Source organism: Lissotriton helveticus, chromosome 2_2 (genome assembly GCF_964261635.1).
Source record: "Lissotriton helveticus chromosome 2_2, aLisHel1.1, whole genome shotgun sequence".
Classification (NCBI taxonomy): domain Eukaryota; kingdom Metazoa; phylum Chordata; class Amphibia; order Caudata; family Salamandridae; genus Lissotriton; species Lissotriton helveticus.
Genome location: NC_136060.1, coordinates 13,278,440 through 13,302,865, shown reverse-complemented (window position 1 = coordinate 13,302,865; position 24,426 = coordinate 13,278,440).

The window sequence follows — 24,426 nt, the reverse complement described above, 5'->3', positions numbered from 1 at the left end:
AAAAAATACTGGTTTGCAAGCGCATTCTCTGGCTTGTCTTTCTAGAAAAGTGTGTCAAAGTGTTTTCATCATTTCTGAATGTTAGCAGTACATCATTCTCAAATGGGGAAGTTAGTCAGAAGATTGTATTATGCAAAAAGTCCAGAAGTAATTTTAAGTGACTTAAACAGCGCTCTTTTGCATGGGTCAGTATCATATGTAAAGAAAGGTTGTGATGAAATAGAGTTTTGTTACTTTGGTCCAGAAGAAGAGTGTAAACAAAGTGAGACATGGATAGAGGTAGGTGTTGAAGAAGATGTGGAACATAGTAGTACTGAGAAGTTTGAAGAAGAAATTACGAAGTTTAAGGTAATTTGCTGTGAAAGACCAAATTATGTTTGTATTTGTTGTTGACGAACTCACTATAAAAATCAGACAAGAAAAGTTGATCTATATTTAAAAAGTGAAAAAGAAAACAATAATAAGTGGAAGGAATTTGCAACTTATTTGTTGGTAGAAGATTGCTTTGATTTGGGAAGTTATCAACATATTTGTAAATATTGTTAGAACAAATTAGAGGACAACAAAATGCCAGCTAGAGCTATACCTAATAACCCAGAGTTGGTAGCTATTCCTCCAGAATTGGTAGATTTAAACACATATGAGTCGATTCTGATTCAATCTGTGCACCCGTTTCAGGCTATTGTTCGTATGGAGCCTAGAACAGGTAAGTTGCCTCCCACAGATTTACAGAGAGGATTAGAAGGAAGAATATGTATATTTACCTTTAGAAAATTATTGAAACTATTGGTGTAGAGAAAGAGGAAACCAAACCAGTAGTTATTCTAGTTACTGGTGTTTCTACAAAGAGTCAGAAAATATGGCAAGAATTAGTAGATGCCAGCAAAGTGCAAAATGGTTACTACAGAAATGTGTCTGAGGAAGAAAAATAAATAGTTTTAGGAGATGTTAGCAAATTGTCAAGTGGCCAAATTGAAAAAGTGGACATGTCCAAAAGTGAAGAAATGTATGAACATTATAGTTTACTTCCTATATATTCCAAAGAAGTGATAGGAAATACTATGGAATGATTCCAAATGAAGAAAGCAACGGGGATTCCCATGAGTGTTTGGAAAAAACATTTGGATGCTTGTTGTTTTCTACAGCTCTTCCCCACTGGAAAAGGTTGACGATATGACAAACGACCAGTACAGATTCCCGCATCAGATTATCGGACAACAAGATTGTACTCAAAAGATCCAAGATGTTGATAATGTATCCCATATATATTTAATCTTTTGTTTGAAAGTGACTTGTCTGAACTTTCATATGCAGTCAACCACATATTAAAAACAGGAGTTCATCTTCAAAATGTTTCTGCAAATGAACTCATGGACAAAGTACATGAGAGACATGATCATTTAGAATCTCAATTGATTAATTTAATGGCGTGTCAGCGTGGTACGAATGAGTATTGGTATCATCATCATGGAGAACTTAAATGCATGTTAAGGAACTTAGAACTCCTATGTGGTTTGTTACGCTAAGCTGTGCTGAATGCGCATGGGACGATTTACTTGAATTTCTTCGAGAAGCAAATTCAAATATGAAAAACATTGAATTTAAGACACCTGGAGAACTGTGTTCCTTGTATCCTGTAAATGTGTGCAGATATTTTAATCATAGGTTTCAAGCTATGATGTATTTTATCTGCAATAAAAACAATCCTCCGGAGAAATTATTGATTTCTTTTGGAGGAATGAGTATCAAGCTAGAGATGCTCCTCCTATACATATGCTTTTATGGATCAAGGATGCACCCAAATTTGGAACTGATTTGGATGAGACTGTTTTATCTTTTATTGAAGACTATGTTACATGTGCTATACCAAAAACAAGAGAGGAAAACACCTTAAGGCAACAGGTGTTACGGTTTTAAACTCATCGATGTGGAAATACTGTCAATGGAAATACAAGTCAAAAGAAATGTTTTATACTAAATGTTGTTTTGGATTTCCACGTGCAGTAATATCCAAAGGAAGAGTGAACCGTTTCATGTCAGCAGTGAGACATACCATCACTAGAAAATCTCCCAAAAATACTTACAATTAAAAAAGAAGTGAACAATCAAAGTATATTCGACAAATCTAAGGAGGTGTTCAGAGTCATGAATGAACTCACCACAGATGACAGAACCCTCCCAGCCCAGACCCCCACTCAAGAGGCATGCGACACTCTCAACTCTTTCTTTGTGGAAAAGATTACAAAAATTAAAAACTCTATCCCTCCCCCTCCCCAGCCATTCCCGTCAGATACTTCCTCTAACAATCCCTCGACCTTCACTACCTTCCCCGCCCTAAAGCCTATCTCTTTAGCGGAACTCGCCACTCGCGTGAAATCAGGCTCCCCTAACGACTGCTGCCCACCATCTGTTCTGCGGAGCATCTGCCTCAACCTACCTGACTGTATTCTACCCCTACTGAACGGGTCACTCAGCAATGGCATTGTCCCTAGCTCTTTCAAGGAGGCCATCCTAGTGCCCCTCCTCAAAAAACCTGGTGCCGATCCAGCGGAGCCTTCGAATTATCGCCCCATTTCCCTCCTCCCGTACTTCTCAAAATTAATGGAGGCTCACGTCACCCGATGTCTGTCAAACTTCATCGAATCCTCCTGTCACCTTGAGCCTAACCAAGCCGGCTTCAGACCGGCCCACTCTACTGAGGCCATCATTCTGGCAGTTCTGGACACACTCAGGAGCAATGCGGACGCGGGCTCCCCCCAGGCCCTCGTGCTCCTGGATTTGTCGGCCGCGTTCGACACTGTGGACCATAACATCCTTCTCCACCGTGTCGAGCAGGCAGGCATCCAGGGTACCGCTCTAGAGTGGGTCGAGTCCTTCCTGACTGGAAGAACACAGGCGGTCCGCCTGGGACCCTACACTGCAAAAAAAACTCCAACGTCTTGCGGAGTCCCTCAGGGCTCCTCCCTCTCACCGCTCCTGTTCAATTTATACCTCCGGCCTCTGATCCACTCTCTTCAGAAATGGAATATTATTGTCTACAACTACGCTGACGACTTACAGATTATCCTCCCGCTTAATTCACCTGATGCCATCAATATATTCCGCGCAGTCATTCATTTTTTTTTTTTTTTTTCCTTATTTTCCACCATGGTTTCAAAGATGACAGGTACCAATGGACTCAGATACTGCCCCAGTATACTACTGGGAGAGCTTACGCGATCTTCCTGTACCAACACCCTTCAGCATACAAGAGCCATTCAGGACCCATACATTGAATCCAATAAAAACGTGGAAAGTGCTGCCATCGTAGCTAGGGAGCCGACCCTCAGCCAAGCACGTACTGAGGGTGAAAACCACAGCAGCTTAATCATTGGACCGGGGAAAAAAAAAATAAATAAATAAATAAACCCCGGTTACTTAATTCCATTTAAGCATATGCCAAAAAGCCCTTTTATTCCGGTTCCCGGTTCTGACCAAGTCAATTTTGGATACTTGTAGAAGTGACGCTCTCCAATATGAGAATGTAGGTGGATGGTGATCTTTCCACTTTTTGCAGATTTCTCTCCTAGCCAATAAAATTGAGTAAAAGAGTAGATTTTTCGCAGGACTCCGCACTACATCCATTACTCCCATAATTGCTAGAGGAAGATCGATCGAGATTTGCTGGCCCATAGATGATGTAAGTATTTTACTAATGGAGTCCCAGAAAGTACTGATAGAGGAGCATTCAAAGAACATATGGGCATCATTGGCATTTACTAAGCTGCATCCAGCACATGCCACAGAGGAACCTTGAACAAATTTTGCCAACCTATTTGGAGAATAGTATGCTCTGTGAAGCGTGTACAGATGATTCCTGCGCAACCATGCGGGTTTCACAATGTCCCATAAAACCCTGAATGAGAAGGACCATAAATCTACCATATTGCTACAGGCTAAAGAGGAGCCCCATAACAGCTCGGGTAGTTGGAATTCCCCTTCAGACTCCTCTAGTATCAGATTGTACCACAGCGATATTTCTTTTTTGCCTGGTGGTTTGTCCAAAAGTAAAGTTTCCAGATGGTTGCCACCCCCAACTGGAGCTCCCCTTCGACCTAAAGCCTGCATAGAATGGGACTGTGCCCAACTGGCTATCTGGATGTATTTAAATTTAGAGAGATTAGACCCTGTTTTATCTTTTAGGGTTTCCCAAGGTAATAAATTACCCTCCACAAAGATATCTCCCCATGTCTCAAGCCCACCATCTCGCAAGGGTGCAGCTAAACTATCTTCCAGCCATCCAGGGTTCCCCGGGGAACCCCATAATGGGGTTCTACTAGAAAAATATCCCAGTTTTGTCAGATTTCTCACCTTGCACCATACTCTTGCCATCCCCTGTAGAACCTTCAATTTGATTTTTTTTTTAAAGAACTTTGGGTTTCCGAACTCAAATAGAAAACCTGACTGTGCTGCTGCTTCCCCCCTAAGCATGGCTGAAAACATATAGCCCACCCCTTGACCTGTCGGCATCTTTAATAACATTCGAGCATGGCTCAGTTGGAACGCCCACGCATATATTTGCAAGTCAGGGGCAGCCAACCCCCCTTTTTCCCTCCTGCGCCTAAGCTTTTTCCAGGCAATCCTTGGGATATGTTTTGCCCAATTGAAAGACGTTATATCTCCCTGTAACTGAAATACCTACAGAATCAAAAAAAAGAGGAATGGTTTTAAAAAGAAAAGATACCTTCGGCAAAATAGTCATTTTAACCAAATTAACTCAACCCAGCAGAGATAGTGGAAGATACGTCCAAGACTGCATGAGTAAACGGCATTCCCTAGCAACGGCTGAAAAATTGATTGTAGCTAGTTTGTTAATATCTTCCACGCAGTCATGATCCACATCCAACTTTGGATTAATCAGAACCAATTGAGGCTAAACCCCGGGAAAACTGAGCTCCTTCTCCCTGGACTCAGTCAAGCTCACTGGGGCCCGCAGTTCTGGCCCTCGGAGCTATGCTCCCCCCCAGTCCCGGCAAAATCAGTAAGGAGTCTGGGAGTGATTATCGACGCTGAACTCTCTCTTAGAGCCAAGATGGGCGCGGTAATCTCATCCTGTATGTACCAGCTCCGGAAGATCCGCAAAGTTCGTCACTCACTTCCCCCCGCCGCACTTACCCAGGTTGTCATCTCACTTGTGCTTTCCCGCCTGGACTTTTCTAACTCCATCTACTACGGTCTTCCACAATCCCTGTTACACCGCCTGCAAGTTGTCCAGAACCAAGCGGCTCGCCTAATTCACAAAATCCCCAGATGGCAATCGGCCAAACCTCTACTTCACAGTCTGCACTGGCTCCCAATAGACCAAAGGGCAGCCTTCAAGGTGACCTGTCTCACATTCAAAGCTCTCCACTGCTCCGGCCCCGCTTTTCTGAAATCTCTTATCTGTCCTCACCGTCCAACGCGAAACCTCCGATCAGCGCATCGTCATCTGCTAGTTACCCCCAAAATCAAAACCAAGAAATTCGGCGGTCGCCGTTTTTCCCTTCTAGCTCCTGGGCTTTGGAATCTCCTTCCTCTTTCCATCAAATCCTCCCCTTCCCTTCTGAACTTCAGAAAATCGCTTAAAACCCATCTCTTCCCTCCTCTTGGCTAAAAATCCGCCACTTACGCTTCCTCCTCACTCACTCTGTCTCTAAGCGCCAGGAAGCCTACGGTGTCAGTGCGCTCTATAAATTGCACCTAAGATAAGATAAGATTAATGATAATAATCCAGTTATTTTGTCGCTGTGGAATGCTAATATGAATATCCAGTATGTTGCGAATAATTTCATTGCTGTTACTTGGTATGTAACGTCATACATAACATAATCAGAAAAGACTGAGTTGAAGGAAATGTGGAAAGAAATTTCCCACGAGAAGAGTCTAAATAAGAAATTGTACAGCTTTAGTTTGAAGATGCTGTCCCATCGAGAGATTGGATCCTACGAATGTTCGGATTGGTTGTCCTCTGCAAGTTTATATTCAAGGTCAAGAGGAATAATTCGGGTTAGTCGAGGTCTTGCTGCAACACGAAATCGAGTATTTAAATCTATACAAGAAATCAAATATTTAGCATTAAATGAACCGGAAAGCACAGATATTGTTAAAACAAACATGTTGAATATGTATTAACCAAAGAGAAGCCCTCAACTTGAAAACATATGTCTCTATGAAGTGCTGCAATATTACAGTTTTAAGAGAAATATTACAGAGAACATGAATGAAGAAAAATATGCAGTGATTGGTTCAGAAGGGTGTTTGGTGAAACATAGTAAAGGCAACCTGATTAATCATAGGAAACTGAGTTGCTATACTCCTGATAAAAGGGAATTTTACTATTTAGCACTTCTGCAACTCTTCAAGCCTCGGGGTAAGGAACTGGGATGACTTGGAGATTTTCAGTGCTATGAAGACTCTTTTAATGCACGTAAAGATAGCATTGAATGCACAGTTTTTCCAAATTATCTCAAAATGTTGAATGAAGAAATTAATCAAGAAGCTACTATTGAAGCTGAGATTGCTAGAGTCAGTACTCAAGATAGTCAAAGTTCTGCTCCATTGAGTCAAGATCCTCTAAGAAATCCAATTCTTAAAAATGAAGCATCAATCACCATGAGTGAAGTTGAAACAGCAATGCATCAAGCTCAACATGACATTATGGACTTAGGAAACTTGGAAGAACAACTAAATATTGAACAGAAAGAATTATGGGCCAGATGTAGGTGGGAGATTTTGGCCATTTACCGTCCGGTAACGGCCGAATTCGACCATTACCGACCGGTAAATGGCCATGGAGATGTAGGGGGATAAAAAACATGCATTTTCGGTAATTTTAACGAATCGGTATTTTAACCAATTCGGTAAAATTACAGAATCAGTAAAATTACAGATTCTGTATATTTTACCAAATCGGTAAATATACCAGTCAGTAAAATTACAGAAAATGCATGTTTGGTATGTAGGTGCCAATTTTAACATTGACACAGGGCTTTGAAAATCGGTATTTTACCATGCAATACAATTGCATGGTAAAATACCGATTCAGGTGTACATGCACATCTGTGCATGTACACCTGTGCCATGTGGCACACATACATGCCCTAAGGGCATGTATGTGTGCCACATGGCACACAAGCCTAAAACAGGGGTGCCAGAGGGTGTCAAAGTGACACCCCCTGCACCCTTGCAAAATTCGATACCGAATCGGTATTTGATATTGAATCCTATGGGCCTTGAAGCCCATAGGATTCAATATCAAATACCGATTTGGTATTTACCGAATCGGTAAATACCGAATTTTACAGATTTGGTAAAATTTACCGAATTGGTACCTACAATAGAAATACCTACTCTTAATTACCGAATCGGTAAAATTCGGTAATTAAGAGTTGGTATTTCTGATTTTGCTTCATCTGGCCCTATATCACCAAGGGCCAGATGTAGCAAAATCAGAAATACCGACTCTTAATTACCAAATTTTACCGATTCGGTAATTAAGAGTAGGTATTTCTAATGTAGGTACCAATTCGGTAAATTTTACCGAATCGGTAAAATTCGGTATTTACCGATTCGGTAAATACTGAATCGGTATGTGATATTGAATCCTATGGGCTTCAAGGCCCATAGGATTCAATATCAAATACCGATTCGGTATTTAAGCCCTGTGTCAATGTTAAAATTGGCACCTACATACCAAACATGCATTTTCGGTAATTTTACCGACCGGTATATTTACCGATTCGGTAAAATATACAGAATCGGTAATTTTACCGATTCTGTAATTTTACCGAATCGGTAAAATTACCGATTCGGTAAAATTACCGAAAATGCATGTTTTTTATCCCCCTACATCTCCATGGCCATTTACCGGTCGGTAACGGCCGAATTCGGCCGTTACCGGCCGGTAAATGGCCAAAATCTCCCACCTACATCTGGCCCCAAGTGACACAATAGATCAACCATTGTTTTCTTCATGAAGAAAAAGAATGCACATCTTTTAAACCTATTTAAATGTATATCAGTGCTCAAGCTGGTTTAGGAAAAATGTTCTTAATTAAAGTTTTAACCAGTTATCTACAGAAAACCACTGAATCGCATTTATCTTATGTTGTAACCACTCCAACTGGGTCAGCGGCACACAACCTTAAAGGAATTACATTACATCGCTAACTAATGCTACCTGTTGAACCTTTTAAACAAATTGGAATATCAAAAGCTATCTGGAGAAGCTAGTTATGAAGTTTCAAGAGTACTAAAGAAAATGAAACTTTTCTTTTTTTTTTGAGTTTCAAAAACCTTTATTGGGTATAAAGCACGGTACATCAGTGCAAGTAATTTGAGCCATATTCATTCAAATATTCATAAAAAACATGGGCACCTTCCCGTGCAATATAGCATACAACTTGTCAATATGAACTAAGATATAGTAAACAACCCCATTCCCTCCCACCCACGAAACAGCTTGTTCAATGTACCGAAGTGAATATTAGACTCTGGTTAATAATAACGGTAGTAGCGTTTGGCAAAAGTCCACACAGCATGCATAACAAGTCCGGCTGGATGAAGGCATTGTACTGGCCTTGGACTGCATGAGTTATAGCGCACCCTCCCAGAGCCACAGACTCATTCCGGCTCCTAGACCTCCCAACATTTAAAATAGTATCATTAGTGCAATATGTACAGACAAGCATCAATGGCAGATAGCAGCACGTCCGCCATTCCTAAGACATGGTGCAAGCTAGTAAGTTAGGGGTTGCTATTATCTTAGCCCTCCACCTCCTCCTCCATCCCTTCCTCATTTGACCGCTGCCTAAGGAGGTAAGACGTTAGGGGACACCAGATGTCTTTCGGTCGTGACTTCAACGGCAGTAGTTCCGCATATGTGTGTAACTGATCTTGCCACATGGACATAGTCATTATCCAAGCTTTGAACCTGGGGGCACGTCCTCTCCCCCACCTGCACGCTACCAATCTTTTAGCCAGTAATAAACTCATTGCTAAGAACTTTTTGGGTACAGTTACAGTGTTTTGTGTCAAGCCTAGCAACAGAAAATGAAACTTCTGATTATTGATGAGGTGCGCATGGTCTCAAACGTAATGCTTGCTTTTGTGAAATTTTAGAATGCAGCAAATCTTAAAAACAGAATACGATGTCTTATTTGGAGGAAAACATGTGATCGTTTTTGGCGATCAACTGCAACTTAGACCTGTAAAAGGGCAACCAGTATTTAAAGCACTTGTGCATGAAGACCCCAGAAGTCTTTGGGATGTATTGGAAACGTGAAAATCTGGTCATTTTTTTAATACAAAGAACTTATTAAAAATATGAGACAGGCAAGTGTAGAAGACTATGGAAGCATTCTTCAAGATATAAGAATTGGTGTATTGACAGAACATGGTAAAGAAGCTTTGCAAAGTCGACTACTTACAAATTTGTTCCAAATGAAAATGTTGCTTTTGAAATAATATACAAAAACATCAGAGAAAATAAATCTATAATCTGCCTAATGCCAACACTGCGAGAGCGTTCTACATTCAATGAAGAACTTTTAAAGCTGGAAAAACAACAAATAATAAAAACGGAAGCCATTGATGAAATGAAGCACGAAGGAATTACTATTATTTTGACAGAAAAATTTAAACAAACAATTGGATTCATTGAAAAACTCTATATCTAAGACTGCTGGTTTAGAAAAGAATTTATAAGTATGTGAAAACTGTCGGGTAACTTTACGGCGTAATTTGGATGTGGAAAAAGCTTTAGTAAATGGAGCAATGGGAAAAGTTGTTGATTTTGTTAATTATCAAAATAGAGATGGAATTGAATTTTTAAAGATTACATTTGATCACATTGAAGAAGTAAAATAGATTGGACGTTGTTCTTTTAGTTTTTTGCTTGTTAAAGACTTGTATGTTCATAGAAAACAGTTTCCTATTTCTTTAGCATACACCGTGACCATTCATAAATCTCAAGATTTCAGTGTAGACAGTGCTTTGGTAAACATTGGAAGTACTGTTTACACAGTGGGGTTGCTGAGTGGTTTTCAGTGACCATGTCCTCTTTCTCCTCCACTCTGCAAACGTGCCTCCTGGTGCACTACTAGTTGGGGGATGAAGTCCCCGTGGCTGTTGAAGGTCCTTGTGTGCTAACTTGCCCTCATGTTACCTCCAGTAAGTCCCACACAGCTGGATTGCTGAGGGATGGTCAGAGGCCACCATCCTTTTCCCCACCACTCTGCAAAAGCGCCTCCTGGTGCAATGCAGTTTGGGGGATGAACTCCACTTTAGTCCTGAAGCCCTCAGGAGGCAAGGAGACGTCATCCTCCCACCAGCAGTGCACTGAGAGTCATGTTTTCAGAGTGGTGGAGAAAGTGGTGTGACCTGCGACCACCTTTCAGCAATCCACCGGTGTGGGGCTTACTGGAGGTAACAGGTAGGCTAGTTGGCCCCTAAGGACCCTCGACAGTGAAGGGGACTTCATCCCCAACCAAGAGATTTCCAGGAGACACATTTGCAGAGTAGCAGAGAAAGGGGGCAGAGCCTCTGGCGAGTTGTCGGCTTTTTCTTTTTTTCTTTTAATGAAGGGGGGCTGCGTGGCCCCCTTCCCTTAACCCTTTTGGGCACTGGAGACCCCATCACTGGGGACTGACCCTTTTTTTTTTACATTTTAATAAAATACAATGAGAGGGGAGGTGTGTGGCGCCCCTCCTGAGGCAATTTCTGCCCCTGGGACCCCATACTCCGGGGCTAGGCCTTTATTTATTTATAATACAAAAAGGGAAGGGGCCGCTTGGCCCCCTTTCCAGGCTAATTTTGGCCCCAGGGACCCCATCCCCCAGTGCCCGGCCAATTCTTTTTTTTTTTTTAAGGGAGGAGGGCTGTGTGCCCACCCTCCGCAGGCAGATTTCAGCCCCGGGGGGCCTCATCCCATGGGGCCCGGCAATTTCTTTTTTTAAAAAGGGAATGGGCTGCATGGCCCCCCTCTCCAGGCCAATTTCTGCCCCGGAGCTCCCATCCACCGGAGCCAGGCCATTTATTTGTATTTTCTTTCAACGGAGGGGGGCTGAGCGGTCCCCCTCTCTTGCAATTTTTGGCTCCAGGGACCCCATTCCCAAGTCATGGCCAGCTGGTTGGGGACCTTGGGGGGAGCCTGAAGACCCCACAGTCCTGGCTGGCTGACACACAGTTCCCCGGGTGTAAAAAGCAAAGTGTGCTCCGATTTGAACAAGGAAGAGCATAATGCTCTCCCTTGTTCAAAGCAGAGCACACTGGTTTGTTATGGGACGTTGGAAGCAGTGCTCCGGTGCACCTGGGATAAACTGGGTACCAATGAACAACATAACAAACACATGACTTTCTCTACAGAATATTTAGTAGTGAAATTTTCAGCCTGTTTACAAAGTAGAGTAATTCCTGAGTCCAGCAACAGGTCAATTATTCCCTCCTTTTTAAAAAGAGGAGCATGGCTGATCTGAGTGACTTTAGATTTATTGTGTTTTTGAGTCTGAATCAAGGATGTATGCAAAAGTGCTCTTAGAAGAATATCAACATTTTTGCTGTTTATTTGCTCCATGTTCATCATACAGTATTGCATCATTGACATATAACCTTAGATGATACCAGAAAAAAAGTTAGTAAATGCAAATACACTTTAGCATGTCATTTCTACATGAAGAAATGCAAACATTCACCTTTTGTAGGTGTAAATAACAATGCATGTGAGCACTCCTGTAATACCCTAGAGTTGAAGCTTTCAAGGAGTTCTACTAAAATTGCAGAGAAAGACAAGAATGTATTAAAATGACTCAACATATAGATGTACCTTTCCAAATTCAGTCCAAGAGTTTTGTACTCTCCTCATTATAGTCAGGATTCTGCATTTCAAGCCCTTAACTCAGAACAAATGTCTTCTTATCCTTTGGGGCACTCAAGCAACATTCTTAACTAACAGTATTTTCCACACTTTCACACTGTTAAGAGTAATTAATGGGGGGGTTGATGGCCCAGCACCTTGAGAAATTAGCTGAAGTTCTATAGTTGGGTGTTATATAAGAAATAGTCTAGTGACTAAACTGTCACCTTTTGAACCTGGAAACATAAGTTTGAATCCCAAGGTAGGCAGTTGAATACAATTCTAGGGATATCAATGAATCTCTCTGTGCATAAAAAATGTATATACGTAAAATCTCATTGTAAATACGTGTAGCTGAATTCTGTATTTCAAAGATTAAAACCTCAATTTACTGCACAGATACTTGTATCATGTCTAATTCCTCACCCCCATAACGTGCAGTGCTCTCTTGCTCCCCAGTTAGGTTCGTGGTATCTACACACATCCATTTGAGAATATATTTAGACCATGGCAATGAAAAGAAATATGGCTCAATCATTCATTTTATTTTGAGGAACTATGCAAATAAATTCACACTCAAGCATTAATAACTACAGTGCAGAGGTCATTCACACAAGTAAATCATTGTTTACTGTCCCATAGATTGTGTGCTCAATTACTTTACACACCAAAATCTCCTTATAAGCACGAGGCTGCTACAATGAGGTTTAACTTTACTACACAAAGATAACCCATTGATACACGGTTTTGGCTAAATACATTTTGTTAAAACAAATGCACATGAAAAAATGAAATAACATAAATCATATATGCAGGTGTGCAGAGTATATTAAGCTAACCGTTGCCTCTTGTAAATCAATGCCCCACCCACCTAAAACTCAACAAGTGTACCAAAACACTTATTCGAAATGCTTCATGTGTGTGTGTGCGAGTGTGCGTGTGAGTGTCTGTGTGTCTGTTTGGCGTTTTTATATTTAAGTGCTATATGAGAATTTAAATAATGAACCCTTTTAAGCTAAACTCTATTGGGACATTTTGGATGTTGTGAAGAGAATGAGAGCCTTTTATCATTCTGTACTCATCCATCACCAAGGCCACCTTCCCGATACCTGGAAACATGCAGAGGTGAAACCCCTCCTGAAGAAATTATACCCAACCCCAGCGAGCTCAAGAACTACCGCCTCATCTTGCTGCTCCCCTTCCCAGGAAAGGTTCTGAAGTAGGCTTACTGATTTCCTGAAAGCAAACAACCTACTAGATGACACCTAATCTGGCTCCTGCTCCAACCACAGCACTGAGACAACCCTGATAGTCACAACTGTTGACATTAGATCTATCCTTGACCATGGCGAGACAGCATCCCTGACCCTCCTCGACTTCTCAGCGGCCTTTGACACCCTATCCCTCCACACCCTCATCATCAGACGCCATGGGCCCAGGTGCATCACCTCCTTTCTCACAGGATGCACACAGAAAATCCGCCTACCGCCTTTCACCTCTGAGCCCAAGAACATAATCTAAGGAGTCCCCCCATGATTGCTCCCTCAGCCCCACCTTCTTCAACACCTACATGACTCCTCTGGCCGACATTGCCCGCATCCATGGACTCAACATCGTCTAATACACTGCTGACACTCAACTCCTCCTCTCTCTCAAAGAAGACACTGCCACCACCAGACAAGGCTTCTAGAATGCCATAACCAACGCCGCTGACTGGATGAGATCTAACTGTCTGAAGTTGAACACAGACGAGATGGAAGTGCTCATCTTCAGAAAGAACACTTTCCCATGGGACATCACATGGTGGCTCAATACACTTGAATCCTCACCTACCCCCACTAACCATGCCCACAACCTCTCCATCATCCTGGGCAGTGATCTCTCCTGAAGTGCCAAGTCAACACAGTGGCATCCTCCTGCTTCAACATCCTCTGCATGCTTTGCAAGATCTTCAAGTGGATCCCCACCAACACCAGGAAAACAATGACTCAAGCACTTGTCACCAACCAACTGGACCATGGGAATGCCCTCTATTCTGGAACCACCCACCTCCTTAAATGACTACAGACCACACAGAACACCCCAGTCATACTTAATCTTAACCTCCCCAAATGGACCAGCATCACCTAACACCTCAGAAGCCTCCACTGGCTCCCTGTCTGGAAGAGATGCTAGTTCAAGCTGCTGATGCACACCTACAAGGCCCTCCACAATGCAGGACCCTCCCACATCAATCACCGTTTTACCTTCCACCTGCGAACCAGACTACTCGGATCGGTATCCCTCACACACGTACCTAGCATCTAGCAGAGCCGCAGTGGAGGTCATCCTATCTCTTACCTCGCCGCCAAGTCCTTCCACGCCACCTCTGAACGTCTCTAGCACTAACTAACTTCAGAAGGGGCTCAAGGACTGGCTCTTCAACTAAGGATCACCATTCCTCAGTGCCTGGATCCCCACAGGTTGACAAGCTTTGCTTAAAAAATACTGATTGATTGATATTGTCTATTAAAATGACATGTGAGGCTTCTTCCTGAAGAAAATAGACCTGATGCATTAATTTGAAGGTTAGAGACTAAAATGAAGCAATCACTTGACTTTTATTGTTATCATAATATGATCCTCCTTTCATTCATAGTTAAAGTGTCAGTGGGTTAGTTGTAAGCTCTTGGTGCGTGCATTAAATCAGTGAACAGGAAGTGCTGATGGCGTTCTGTTGTTTTCATGTGTGCACAGCCACACTTTTCATGCTCCAATCTTTGCCTCGTTTCACCTCCATACCCCTTCAGCTCATCCATTTTCATCTCCCTTCAGCTCCCTTCATTTATCCAATGGAGCATATTACCTATTAGGGCACTAGATCCGATGAAGACGCACAATCCTTTCTTTTCCTACTCAAGAGAATGTGTACTTTCGTGAGGAAAACAATTATAGGAAAACAAGATATCATACGAAAACCTCTGCCTCGGTGGAAAACCCACCCTCTCAGCATTTCAAAAAACTTTCCTTACAGGCTAGATCTAATTTTACGGTTTGTTATTGGTGCCGGAGTTGTTACTAAGTCAGTTACTATGCTCCCGTAAAATAGAAAAAAATCTGATTAACTTTTTTCAATATAGATGAAACTAAAGCAGGCAAGTCTCAAGTAGTTCAATTGGAGTTTAGGACACATTAATAACGTTCCAGGGGATTTTCAGATATGGCCTTTTTATTGTTATGTGCACATGGTGGTATTGTAAACTTGATGTAGGCGTCTGAGCAACAAAAGGATTTAAGACAAGAAGGCAATCTACTACTTGGTGAAACTATATTTTTCTCTCTGTTTATATTTGTTCAGCCCAATGCAATACTATGTTAAAATGAAAAACACACATCAAGGCAGGCTCCCGTTTTCTTCCAAGAATAGAACTGAGAAGACTCATATGTGTTCACTAAGGTTTGGAGTAGGGACAGGAAATCGAAAAGTACCAAATTAACCTTTTTTGTAAGTGCAGCTTGGGAATGTTCACGCAGACTTCCTTAACAATTATAGGCAGAAGCAATCGTTCTTGCTTTACCAACTACTGTCTTTGTTAACACTTATATAATTGTGGCATAAGCATTTGCTAAAGTGGTTTATGGTTGTCTTGGAATGGTATTTTATATACTTCGAATATGGCTGTAAAGTTATGCCTAGCAGATACTCGATGGCCATCAAGTAAACATTTGCACGCAGTTCCTACCTATCCAAGAAGGCTACCTACCACTATTAGCATTGCCAGTGCAGACAAAAGCAGCAGTGGGTGGGAAGCAGCAGATGACAGGCAGTGGGTAAAGTTTTGGCATTGAGGGATTATATGGCGAGAGAGAAATGGGGGTGGGGGAGAGATACACTGAGCACCAGCAGTGCTTGGTATTGAAAAACTAGGGGGCAGATTTATGATGAGAATGCGCCACGTTTGCGTCACGCAACTGCGGCGTAAACGTGGCGCATCCCTATGACCCATTTACAACGTGACGCATCTAGGCAGATGCGTCACATTGTAAAGCCCTGCGCCACTTGTGGGCGTTCCGGCGCAGGGTGGGCGATCCGGGGCAGGTGCGACTCGCAAAAGTGGCTGAGTGAAATCTATAAGATTTCACTCAGTCACGTTCAGGCCAATGCTGCGTCAAAACCCTGCGCCTGCTTGAAGCAGGCGTAGGTCTTGATGCAGCATTGTATAGATGGGGCACCCCCGAGCCTTGCTGGAGCTGCGTCGCGCTTGCGACGCAACTCCAGCAATGCGCCACCTTTACGGCACAGATGCGTCACGCATCTGTGCCGTTTTAGCCCCATGGTACGCCGCATTGTAAATGCGGCGCACCATGGGTGGCGGAGCAGCGGCGCAAAATAACTGGCGCATCCCTGGGGATGCGCCAGTTATCATAAATCTGCCCCTAGGAGGGGGGTGGAGCATGGTGTAATTGAATACTGAAAATGGCTGGAGAAGGTGATCCAGCGGCCTATAGAAAATATATCATAAACAACGCTACCCAACTTCATAACCTATAAACAAAATTCTATACTAAATATGGACCCATTTATAAACCTGACATATTTTGGGCCTACTGAATCAGGTGGTCAGATTAAATCTATATACACATTATCTACAAACTATATACATTTTTATACATCTGCGAAAGGAATATTATCATTAGAATAAAACTTGACCATTTAAACGACCACCATTGGCGACGTGATCTAGCTAATAGTAACCTACACTTCTGAATAACCAAGACCAGCTTGTTTGTCAAAAGTAAGATTTTATTTACTAAATTATGGTATATATGTTGATAGTTTTATAAATGAATTTTATTTGCAATAAAGCAAGCATGATTGTAAAGAAATATGAGAAAAATACAATTTAAGCAAGTAAATCAAAATCAAAGTGAATATTTAAAGTTTAGCATTTCTAAAACCTAATTCCCTAACTGAACTAAATAGATAGAAATTAAAGTAAAGTTCTTTGAGGATTCTTACGTGCTCCACGCAAAGTCCGACAGCACATCACCCTCATCGGAAAGTCAGAAAGCAGCAGCCAGCCCATCCCTAGGGGCATGACTTTTTATACCTTTCTATGCTAACTAAACTAAGCAAAGGAAAGTTTTCAGAAATCTTCGACGTCCCATTGGCTGAGAGTGACAAGTGACATGTCACCCACTTTTCAAAACTTCCATTAAATCACATTTCTTAGAGACCATTGTCTCTTCCACGTGAAACCAGAAGCTTCCTGAGTTTGCAACAAATGTATAAAGTCATTCTCGCAGCGTCCATTGACTTTCAATTGACTTCCGCGGATGCCAAGTTAAGGACTGACAAAATGTTCTTTTTCGACCTTGGCCATGTCCGACAGAATGATGACAGCACATTAGTTTTTGCTTTATGAACGCAGCTTTTGACGAATAATTTATTTCAGAATGGGCGTCTCGTGACTTTTGCAGAATTACAAGTCAGCTCTTTTCTGCGACTCAAGTGACTAGGCCCAAAAGCAGGCAACTTTAAGCTTTCTAGTATAAAACAAACACAAGAAAAGTATTAATGTAAGAAATAATGTAGATTCTGTATCCACCCCTTGGTTCACTAAATAATTAACCCACCCGATTAATCAAAATGTTACCTAGCCATTGCAAACAAATAAAGCAGCGTTTATATCTACCAGTCTCCGTTATTCCATGAGACTCATATGCACCTAGAATAGTAGAAATGACATCACACAGACAAGGAAAAGCAAAACAAGCACATGCTTCTTTTAAGTTTGCAGCAGTTAGTAATGACAAAAACGAAAACAATAAATTATTTTATTATTTTGCACGAACAAAAAGATGCAACAATTATGCACGTTTATGAGCACACATGTTAGTCCCCCCATGTGTAAAGTTTAATCTAAGTTGTATTAGCACGACATATCACAAATCATTAATATTATTATTCATGTTATGGAAATATGACTTCACGAGATTAAACAAAATTTTGTTTTCTATCTCGCTCCATCAACTCCCTCATCTGGTGATTAACAAATCACCACACCAGCACTCAAAATTTTGATAATCTAAATTTCTAAGAAATCGATTCAAATTCATTTGTATCAGTAAACCTAAAAGTCTGTTTCTGCATAATCTTTGGAATTAGCATAACGCTCTCTATGTAACTCCTGTAATTCAATCTCCCTTTCTTCTTCTTTTCTGAGTTTATAGATTCTTTTCTTTTCTTTCAACTGTTTCTTTCTTTTATGTAACAAACAACCTAATTTGGTCAAAATAAAAATGAATACTATTATAATCAAAGGTGCCAGAATCTTGCCAAGAATTGAACTTCCGATATTATGAAACCAGTTTTTTAATTGCTTGAAACCTTTTTGAAAGTTTCCCTGTAAAATCATCTTCTTCTAAAGGAATTATCTCTGAATGCATTTGTGTAATATTCTTAATATACATTTCAATATTCTTACTTTCATCAGGTATATATGTACAACAATGTTGTACATGTAAAATGCCACAGACTCCTCCCTCCTTTGCTAGGAGTATGTCTAAAGCAAGGCGGTCTTGAATTACCATAGATCTAATTGCAATAACTTCAACATTCACTAATTGAAATCCATCAGCTGTGTCAGTTGATAATCTATCAACTATAGTGGACAATTTTCTGATTCTCCCTGCATTTAGGGTTATACCAACAAAAGGTATTACAGCTTGAAAAATATCTCCCAGAACTTCAGTAAAAGTTTCTCTTTTAACTCTATTTACATAATTATGAATTTTAAACAATCCTTCTGAATCTCTGTCAACATGAAACACTTTAGGAAAAACAATTCCCACATAACAAGTTCCATACCAGTGGTCTGGAAGGTTGTAGTAGGCTTTGTCACCACAAACAAAATAAATCCCAGGAAAGATAGGATCTTTTCCACCTTTAAATCCCCAACCTCCCAAAATCTGATAAGTATCTTCACAGTTACTTGCACCTACAAAGTAATTATCAAAAAGTGTATTGTCTCTTCAAATGCAAAGCTTTCCACTAACTGGTTTGTCTATGTGAATTGCAATATTTTCAAGCATTTTGCCATTTAATTTCTCATCCTCTTTTTGCCAGAAAGCTGACTTAGTCTGCTTGACTAATTCATTTCTCTTATAAATTGCTCTTCTCTCCTCAACCATGTTCAAAAATTTCTTTCCTTCAGCACTTAATTTACATGTTAGATTATTCTTGTAAGCATACTCGTAAGTGAGTTCATTAGTAACAAGGAAAAATTCTCTCATTTGTTTTGCTTTCTTATGCTTATTTAAAGCATTATCAATCTTAATATTTGCAAAAATTTCATCATAATTTGAATAGTAATATTCTAAACGTCCAGTTTGATAAAATAAACTAGTTAATACACTACATGTTACAGCATAAGTGAGAGGAAGCATATTATATGTTACTCCCTCAGAAACAGAAGCAGGTAACTTAACGCAGACATAGCAGTCTTTTGCATCCATTACCTTAACATATTCACTCAATAGCTTTGTGAATGTATTACTTGAAAAATCACCTATTGATTTATCTTGATGAATGTTAGGCTGATGATCAATAACTTTTGCAGACGCACTATGTTTAGTTTGGCTAACCAGAGCTTTGCTTGTTATGTTAACTTTGTGTAATTCTCTATTCATTTCTAAAGGGATAATCACAGCTAGAACCAACCAGAGCAGAACTAAAATGAGCAGACATACCAGAGTCATCTTACAGCATCTTTTAAAAACAGAACACTTTGAAGTGCTCTCCTTAACATAAGGCATTCTTGGTTAATTTTAGCCTCAAAAACTAAAAATAAATTTTAAAATTTATATACACCCCCCTATTAAAATATTTTTTTTTTTTTTTTTTTTTTTTTTTAAAACTCTAAACAAGATTTCTTCGACCTTATGTCATACATAAGTTTTCTTCAACTAAACAGTTTTTCTTCGACCTTGTGTCAACTAACAAATTTTCTTCAGCCTTTTGCCAATTTAATATTTCTGTATTTCAATCATTGTCACTAATTTCTTGGATTTCGTTTTCTTCTTCACTGCTATCATATATGTCAATAACAGGTGGAATTACTAAGTAAGTCCACTCAGGAGACTTGTATTTTTGATTTGGTCTTATTATTCTCTTCCCTTTTCTCGAAATCACTTCAATTTTTCTTCCAACTCCAACTTCTTTTCCAGGACTCTTTTGACTACTGATTTCTTCAACTTGTTCTATTGGCTTTTTGATCAATCTGACTCTCAATCTTCCACCTGGCCAGTAGTCTGCTTTTCTTACGTACTTCTTTTTTGGTTCAGAATTATTTGATTCTGACTTCCAAGTCCTTTTCTTTCTGTTTTCACTTTCACCTTCCACGTCACTTTCTTCAGTTTCGTAGTCTGAAATCTCAATTGACTCAGGAACTTCTCTATTCGGCAATTTCACTCCTTCAGGAACTTCACTTTGTCTTCCATCACTGGTACTCGGTAATTCGTTTTCCTCTTCTTCCTGAATTACTTCCAACTTCCCAGATTTCGGATTTCTGTTCCTTACTTCAGAGTTTGTTCTCTGCCTTTCGATACTCTCCTGGTCTGAAACTTCTTTCTGTTCAGCTTCTTTGTCTTCAATGGAGACAACCGAATCCTCAGTTATCTTTCCTTTTAACAGATTCTCTTCACCTTCAGAATCTATTTCAATTATTTCCAAGTCTTTTCTTGTCAGATTTCCATTCACTGGCACAGTTTCCAGATGTCGACTTTCTTGTCGATCTTCAGAATCTGGAATTATTTCACCTTCTGTTTTGCCTTCTGCTTCAGAATCAGAATCATCTGTGGTATCACTTTCAACATCAGAACTTTCAGGAGTTGGTACTGGAATAGTATGACTAGGATGTATCCAGCGTTTCAATCCTCTGCACTTTACAGCATTAGTAGTGATCAAGATTATCTGCTTAGGTTTCTGCCATCTAGGAGCTAGACAATTCCTTCTCCGATGCACTTTTGTTCTGACCCAATCGCCAGGTCTCAGATCATGTGTCAAAACCTTTTCATTTGATTGAGCTTCAGTTCCCACCTGATTAGACACAGAAGTTACCATATCAGATAACCTTTTACAGTAATCCAAAATTGCACTGTCATTTATGCTCAACAGTTTACCTACAGGTACAAAAGCTTGCCTCATAACTCTTCCCATTAATATTTCATGAGGACTCAAACCTGTCTTTTTATCTGGTGTACTTCTTAATGACATCAAAACAAGTGGAAGAGCATCAGTCCACTTTATACCTGTTTCAAGACACATTTTTCCAATTCTGTTTTTGATTGTTCCATTTATTTGTTCAACTACTCCTGATGCCTCTGGTCTGTATGCACAGTGTATTTTCTGCTCAATGCTCAAAGCTTCGCAAATTAACTTCATCAGTTTGTTATCAAAATGGCTTCCTCCATCACTCTCAATAGTGACTGGAAAACCGTACCTTGGGATTATTTCTCTGAGCATTAGTTTTGCTACTGTAATTGAATCACAATGTCGTGTAGGGAAAGCCTCTACCCATCTCGAAAATAAGCATACAATTACAAGTACATATTTCAAACAATTGTGTAAGGGCATTTCAATGAAATCCATTTGTAATCTGGTAAAGGGACCACCTTCTCGACCAATTATTCCTGTCCCCACCACTGATTTTCTGTTTGGATTCATTTGTTGGCATGACAAACACCTTTGACAAAAAGATTCAGCAATAGTTCTAAACTTGGTATTGAACCATGTTTCTCTGAAAAGTCTAACCATAGAATCTCTTCCCAGATGTGCTGGACCATGATATAATCTGGCCATGTCAGCAATCAAACAATTTGGTAAGACTACTCTGCCATCTTTGTAAACCCACACTCCATCTTCTTCGCGTGGTCTACAATCTGATCTTAACCATAAGTCTTTTTCATCATCTTCTGCTTCGTTTTGTAAATCTCTAATCTCATGCCATGTTTCTACAACAGTTGTTAGCATTAATGAATTTGAATCAGTTTCTTTACTCCTCTCCCGATTGTATGAATAATTTTTCCTTGCGCAGTATTTAGCTGTTTCATCTGCGAAGGCATTTCCCTTGGAAATATAATCAGTTCCTCTAGTGTGCGCTGCACATTTAACAATGGCGATTTCTTTTGGCAATTGTATTGCTTCAATTAATCTCTTAATGAAAACTGCATTTTTAATTGGTGATCCTGCTGATGTCATGTATCCTCTCTGTGACCAGAGTTGTCCATAATCATGCACAACTCCGTACCCATACTGACTATCAGTAATGATGGTAACTCTTATATCTTTTGATATTTCACATGCACGAATTAAAGCAATCAATTCAGCCACTTGTGCTGAACGAACTCCTTCAAGACATGATGCTTCTTCAATATCTACAACTGTACAAACTGAATATGAAGCTTTTAAGACACCTCCTTCGGATCTTAAGCATGACCCATCTACAAAGTAGACAAAATCCGATTCAGACAAAGGTCTGTCTTTGATGTCTTTTCTTGGTTTAGTGCAGAATTCCATGACATCTAAACATTCATGTTCTGTTTCAATGTCATCAACAATTTCAGAATCAGGCAGTAATGTAGAAGGATTCAGATTTAAACATCTTGAAATCGAAACATTATCTGCTCCCAGTATGATTTTCTCATACTTTGTCAATCTGCTACTTGTTAAATGTTGTGTCTTACCTCTTGTCAGTAATATTTCAACTGAATGAGGCACAAAAACTTTCACAGGAAATCCCATAATGATCCCCTCACTTTGTTCGAGGCTGATACTTGTAGCTGCAACTGCTTTCAAACAACCTGGTAATGCTTTTGCAATTGGATCAAGAACTGCAGAGAAGTATGCAATAGGTTTCTTTAAATTTCCATGTCTCTGAATTAACACAGATAATGCACATCCTTCTCTCTCACTGCAATACAGTTCAAAATCTTTCTCATAATTTGGCATGCCTAAAGCAGGAGCTTGGCATAAGCTCTTTTTCAGGTTCTCAAAAGAGTCCATCTCAACATCATTGAGAATAATTGGATCTTTTACATCTGACTTTGTCAGTCTTTGTAATGGTTTTGCAATTACTGAAAATCCACTTATCCATTGTCGACAGTAACCAACCATTCCCAAGAACATTCTTACCTGTCTTTGTGTTCTTGGTGGTAACATTGCTTGAATCATTTTTATTCTCTCTATTGTTACTTGTCTTTTTCCCTTTGCAATTCTGTGACCAAGATATTTTACTTCTTGTTTGCAAAACTGTAGTTTTGCTGGGGACACTTTATGTCCTTCTTCTGCAAGGCGATTTAACAGGATTATTGTGTCTGTTACACAATGTTCTCTTGTCTTTGCAGCTATTAACAAATCATCAATATACTGCACTAGCGTAGACCTACCAGGTAAGTCTAGGTCTTCTAATGATCTTTTTAACAGTTCGTTAAAGATTGAAGGACTTTCTGTATAGCCCTGAGGGATTCTTGACCATCCGAGGGTCTTACCTTGGAATCTGAAAGCAAATATTTCATAACTGTCTGGATGTAAGGGAACAGTAAAGAATGCATTGCAAAGGTCAATGACTGTATACCATTCAGCATCATGTGGAATCTGAAATAGAATTACTGCTGGATTTGGAACCACAGGACAACATGGAACGACAATTTGATTAACCTTTCTCAAATCTTGTACGATTCTAAATGTTCCGTTAGACTTTTTAACTCCCATAATTGGTGAATTACAAGAGCTACTCTCCATTTCTTTTAATACACCTTGCTTGATTAAATTTTCAATTATAGGTGTAATACCTTCAATTGTTTCTGTTTTCATTTTATATTGTGGAGTGTTTGGAAATTCTATTCCCTTTTTCAATGTAATTTTTACTGGATCTACGTTTTTCATCAGACCCATCTCATTTCCAGTAAAATCCCATATTTCGGATTTCACTGTTTCTTTGAGTTCTTCAGGTAAATCTTTTTCTTCAAATGCAGGAAACAATTTTGTTTCTTCTGCTTCCATCATCATCATTGTCATTCTGTATAAACCATCTTCCTCCATTGTTTGTAACTCAACTCCATCAGGAGAACAATATATTCTACAATTCATTTTACATAGGATGTCTCTGCCCAATAGATTCACTGGACTACTATTACAAACCACAAATCTGTGTTTATCTCTGTAGTTTCCAATTTCAACTGGTACTGGATCAGTTAAGTCAGTTTTAATTTGCTGATTACTTACTCCGACAACTTGGATGGTATCCCCAGAGAGAGGTAGGTTTTCAATTTCCACTGATCTAACAGTAGAACGGGTAGCACCAGTGTCCACTAGAAAAGTGATGTCTACATCATTAACTTTCCCGTTTACAAAAGGACCAGACTGGTCAACCTCAAGAGTGGCTCCAACAACACACTCTTCCTCCTCTCTCGGGCACCGTCAGCAATAATCATCAGAATCGCTGTCTTGACTTTCTGTTAATAAGAATTGTTGTGAAGCATTTTGCATTTGAACCCTTTGCTGCTTTTGCTGTTTT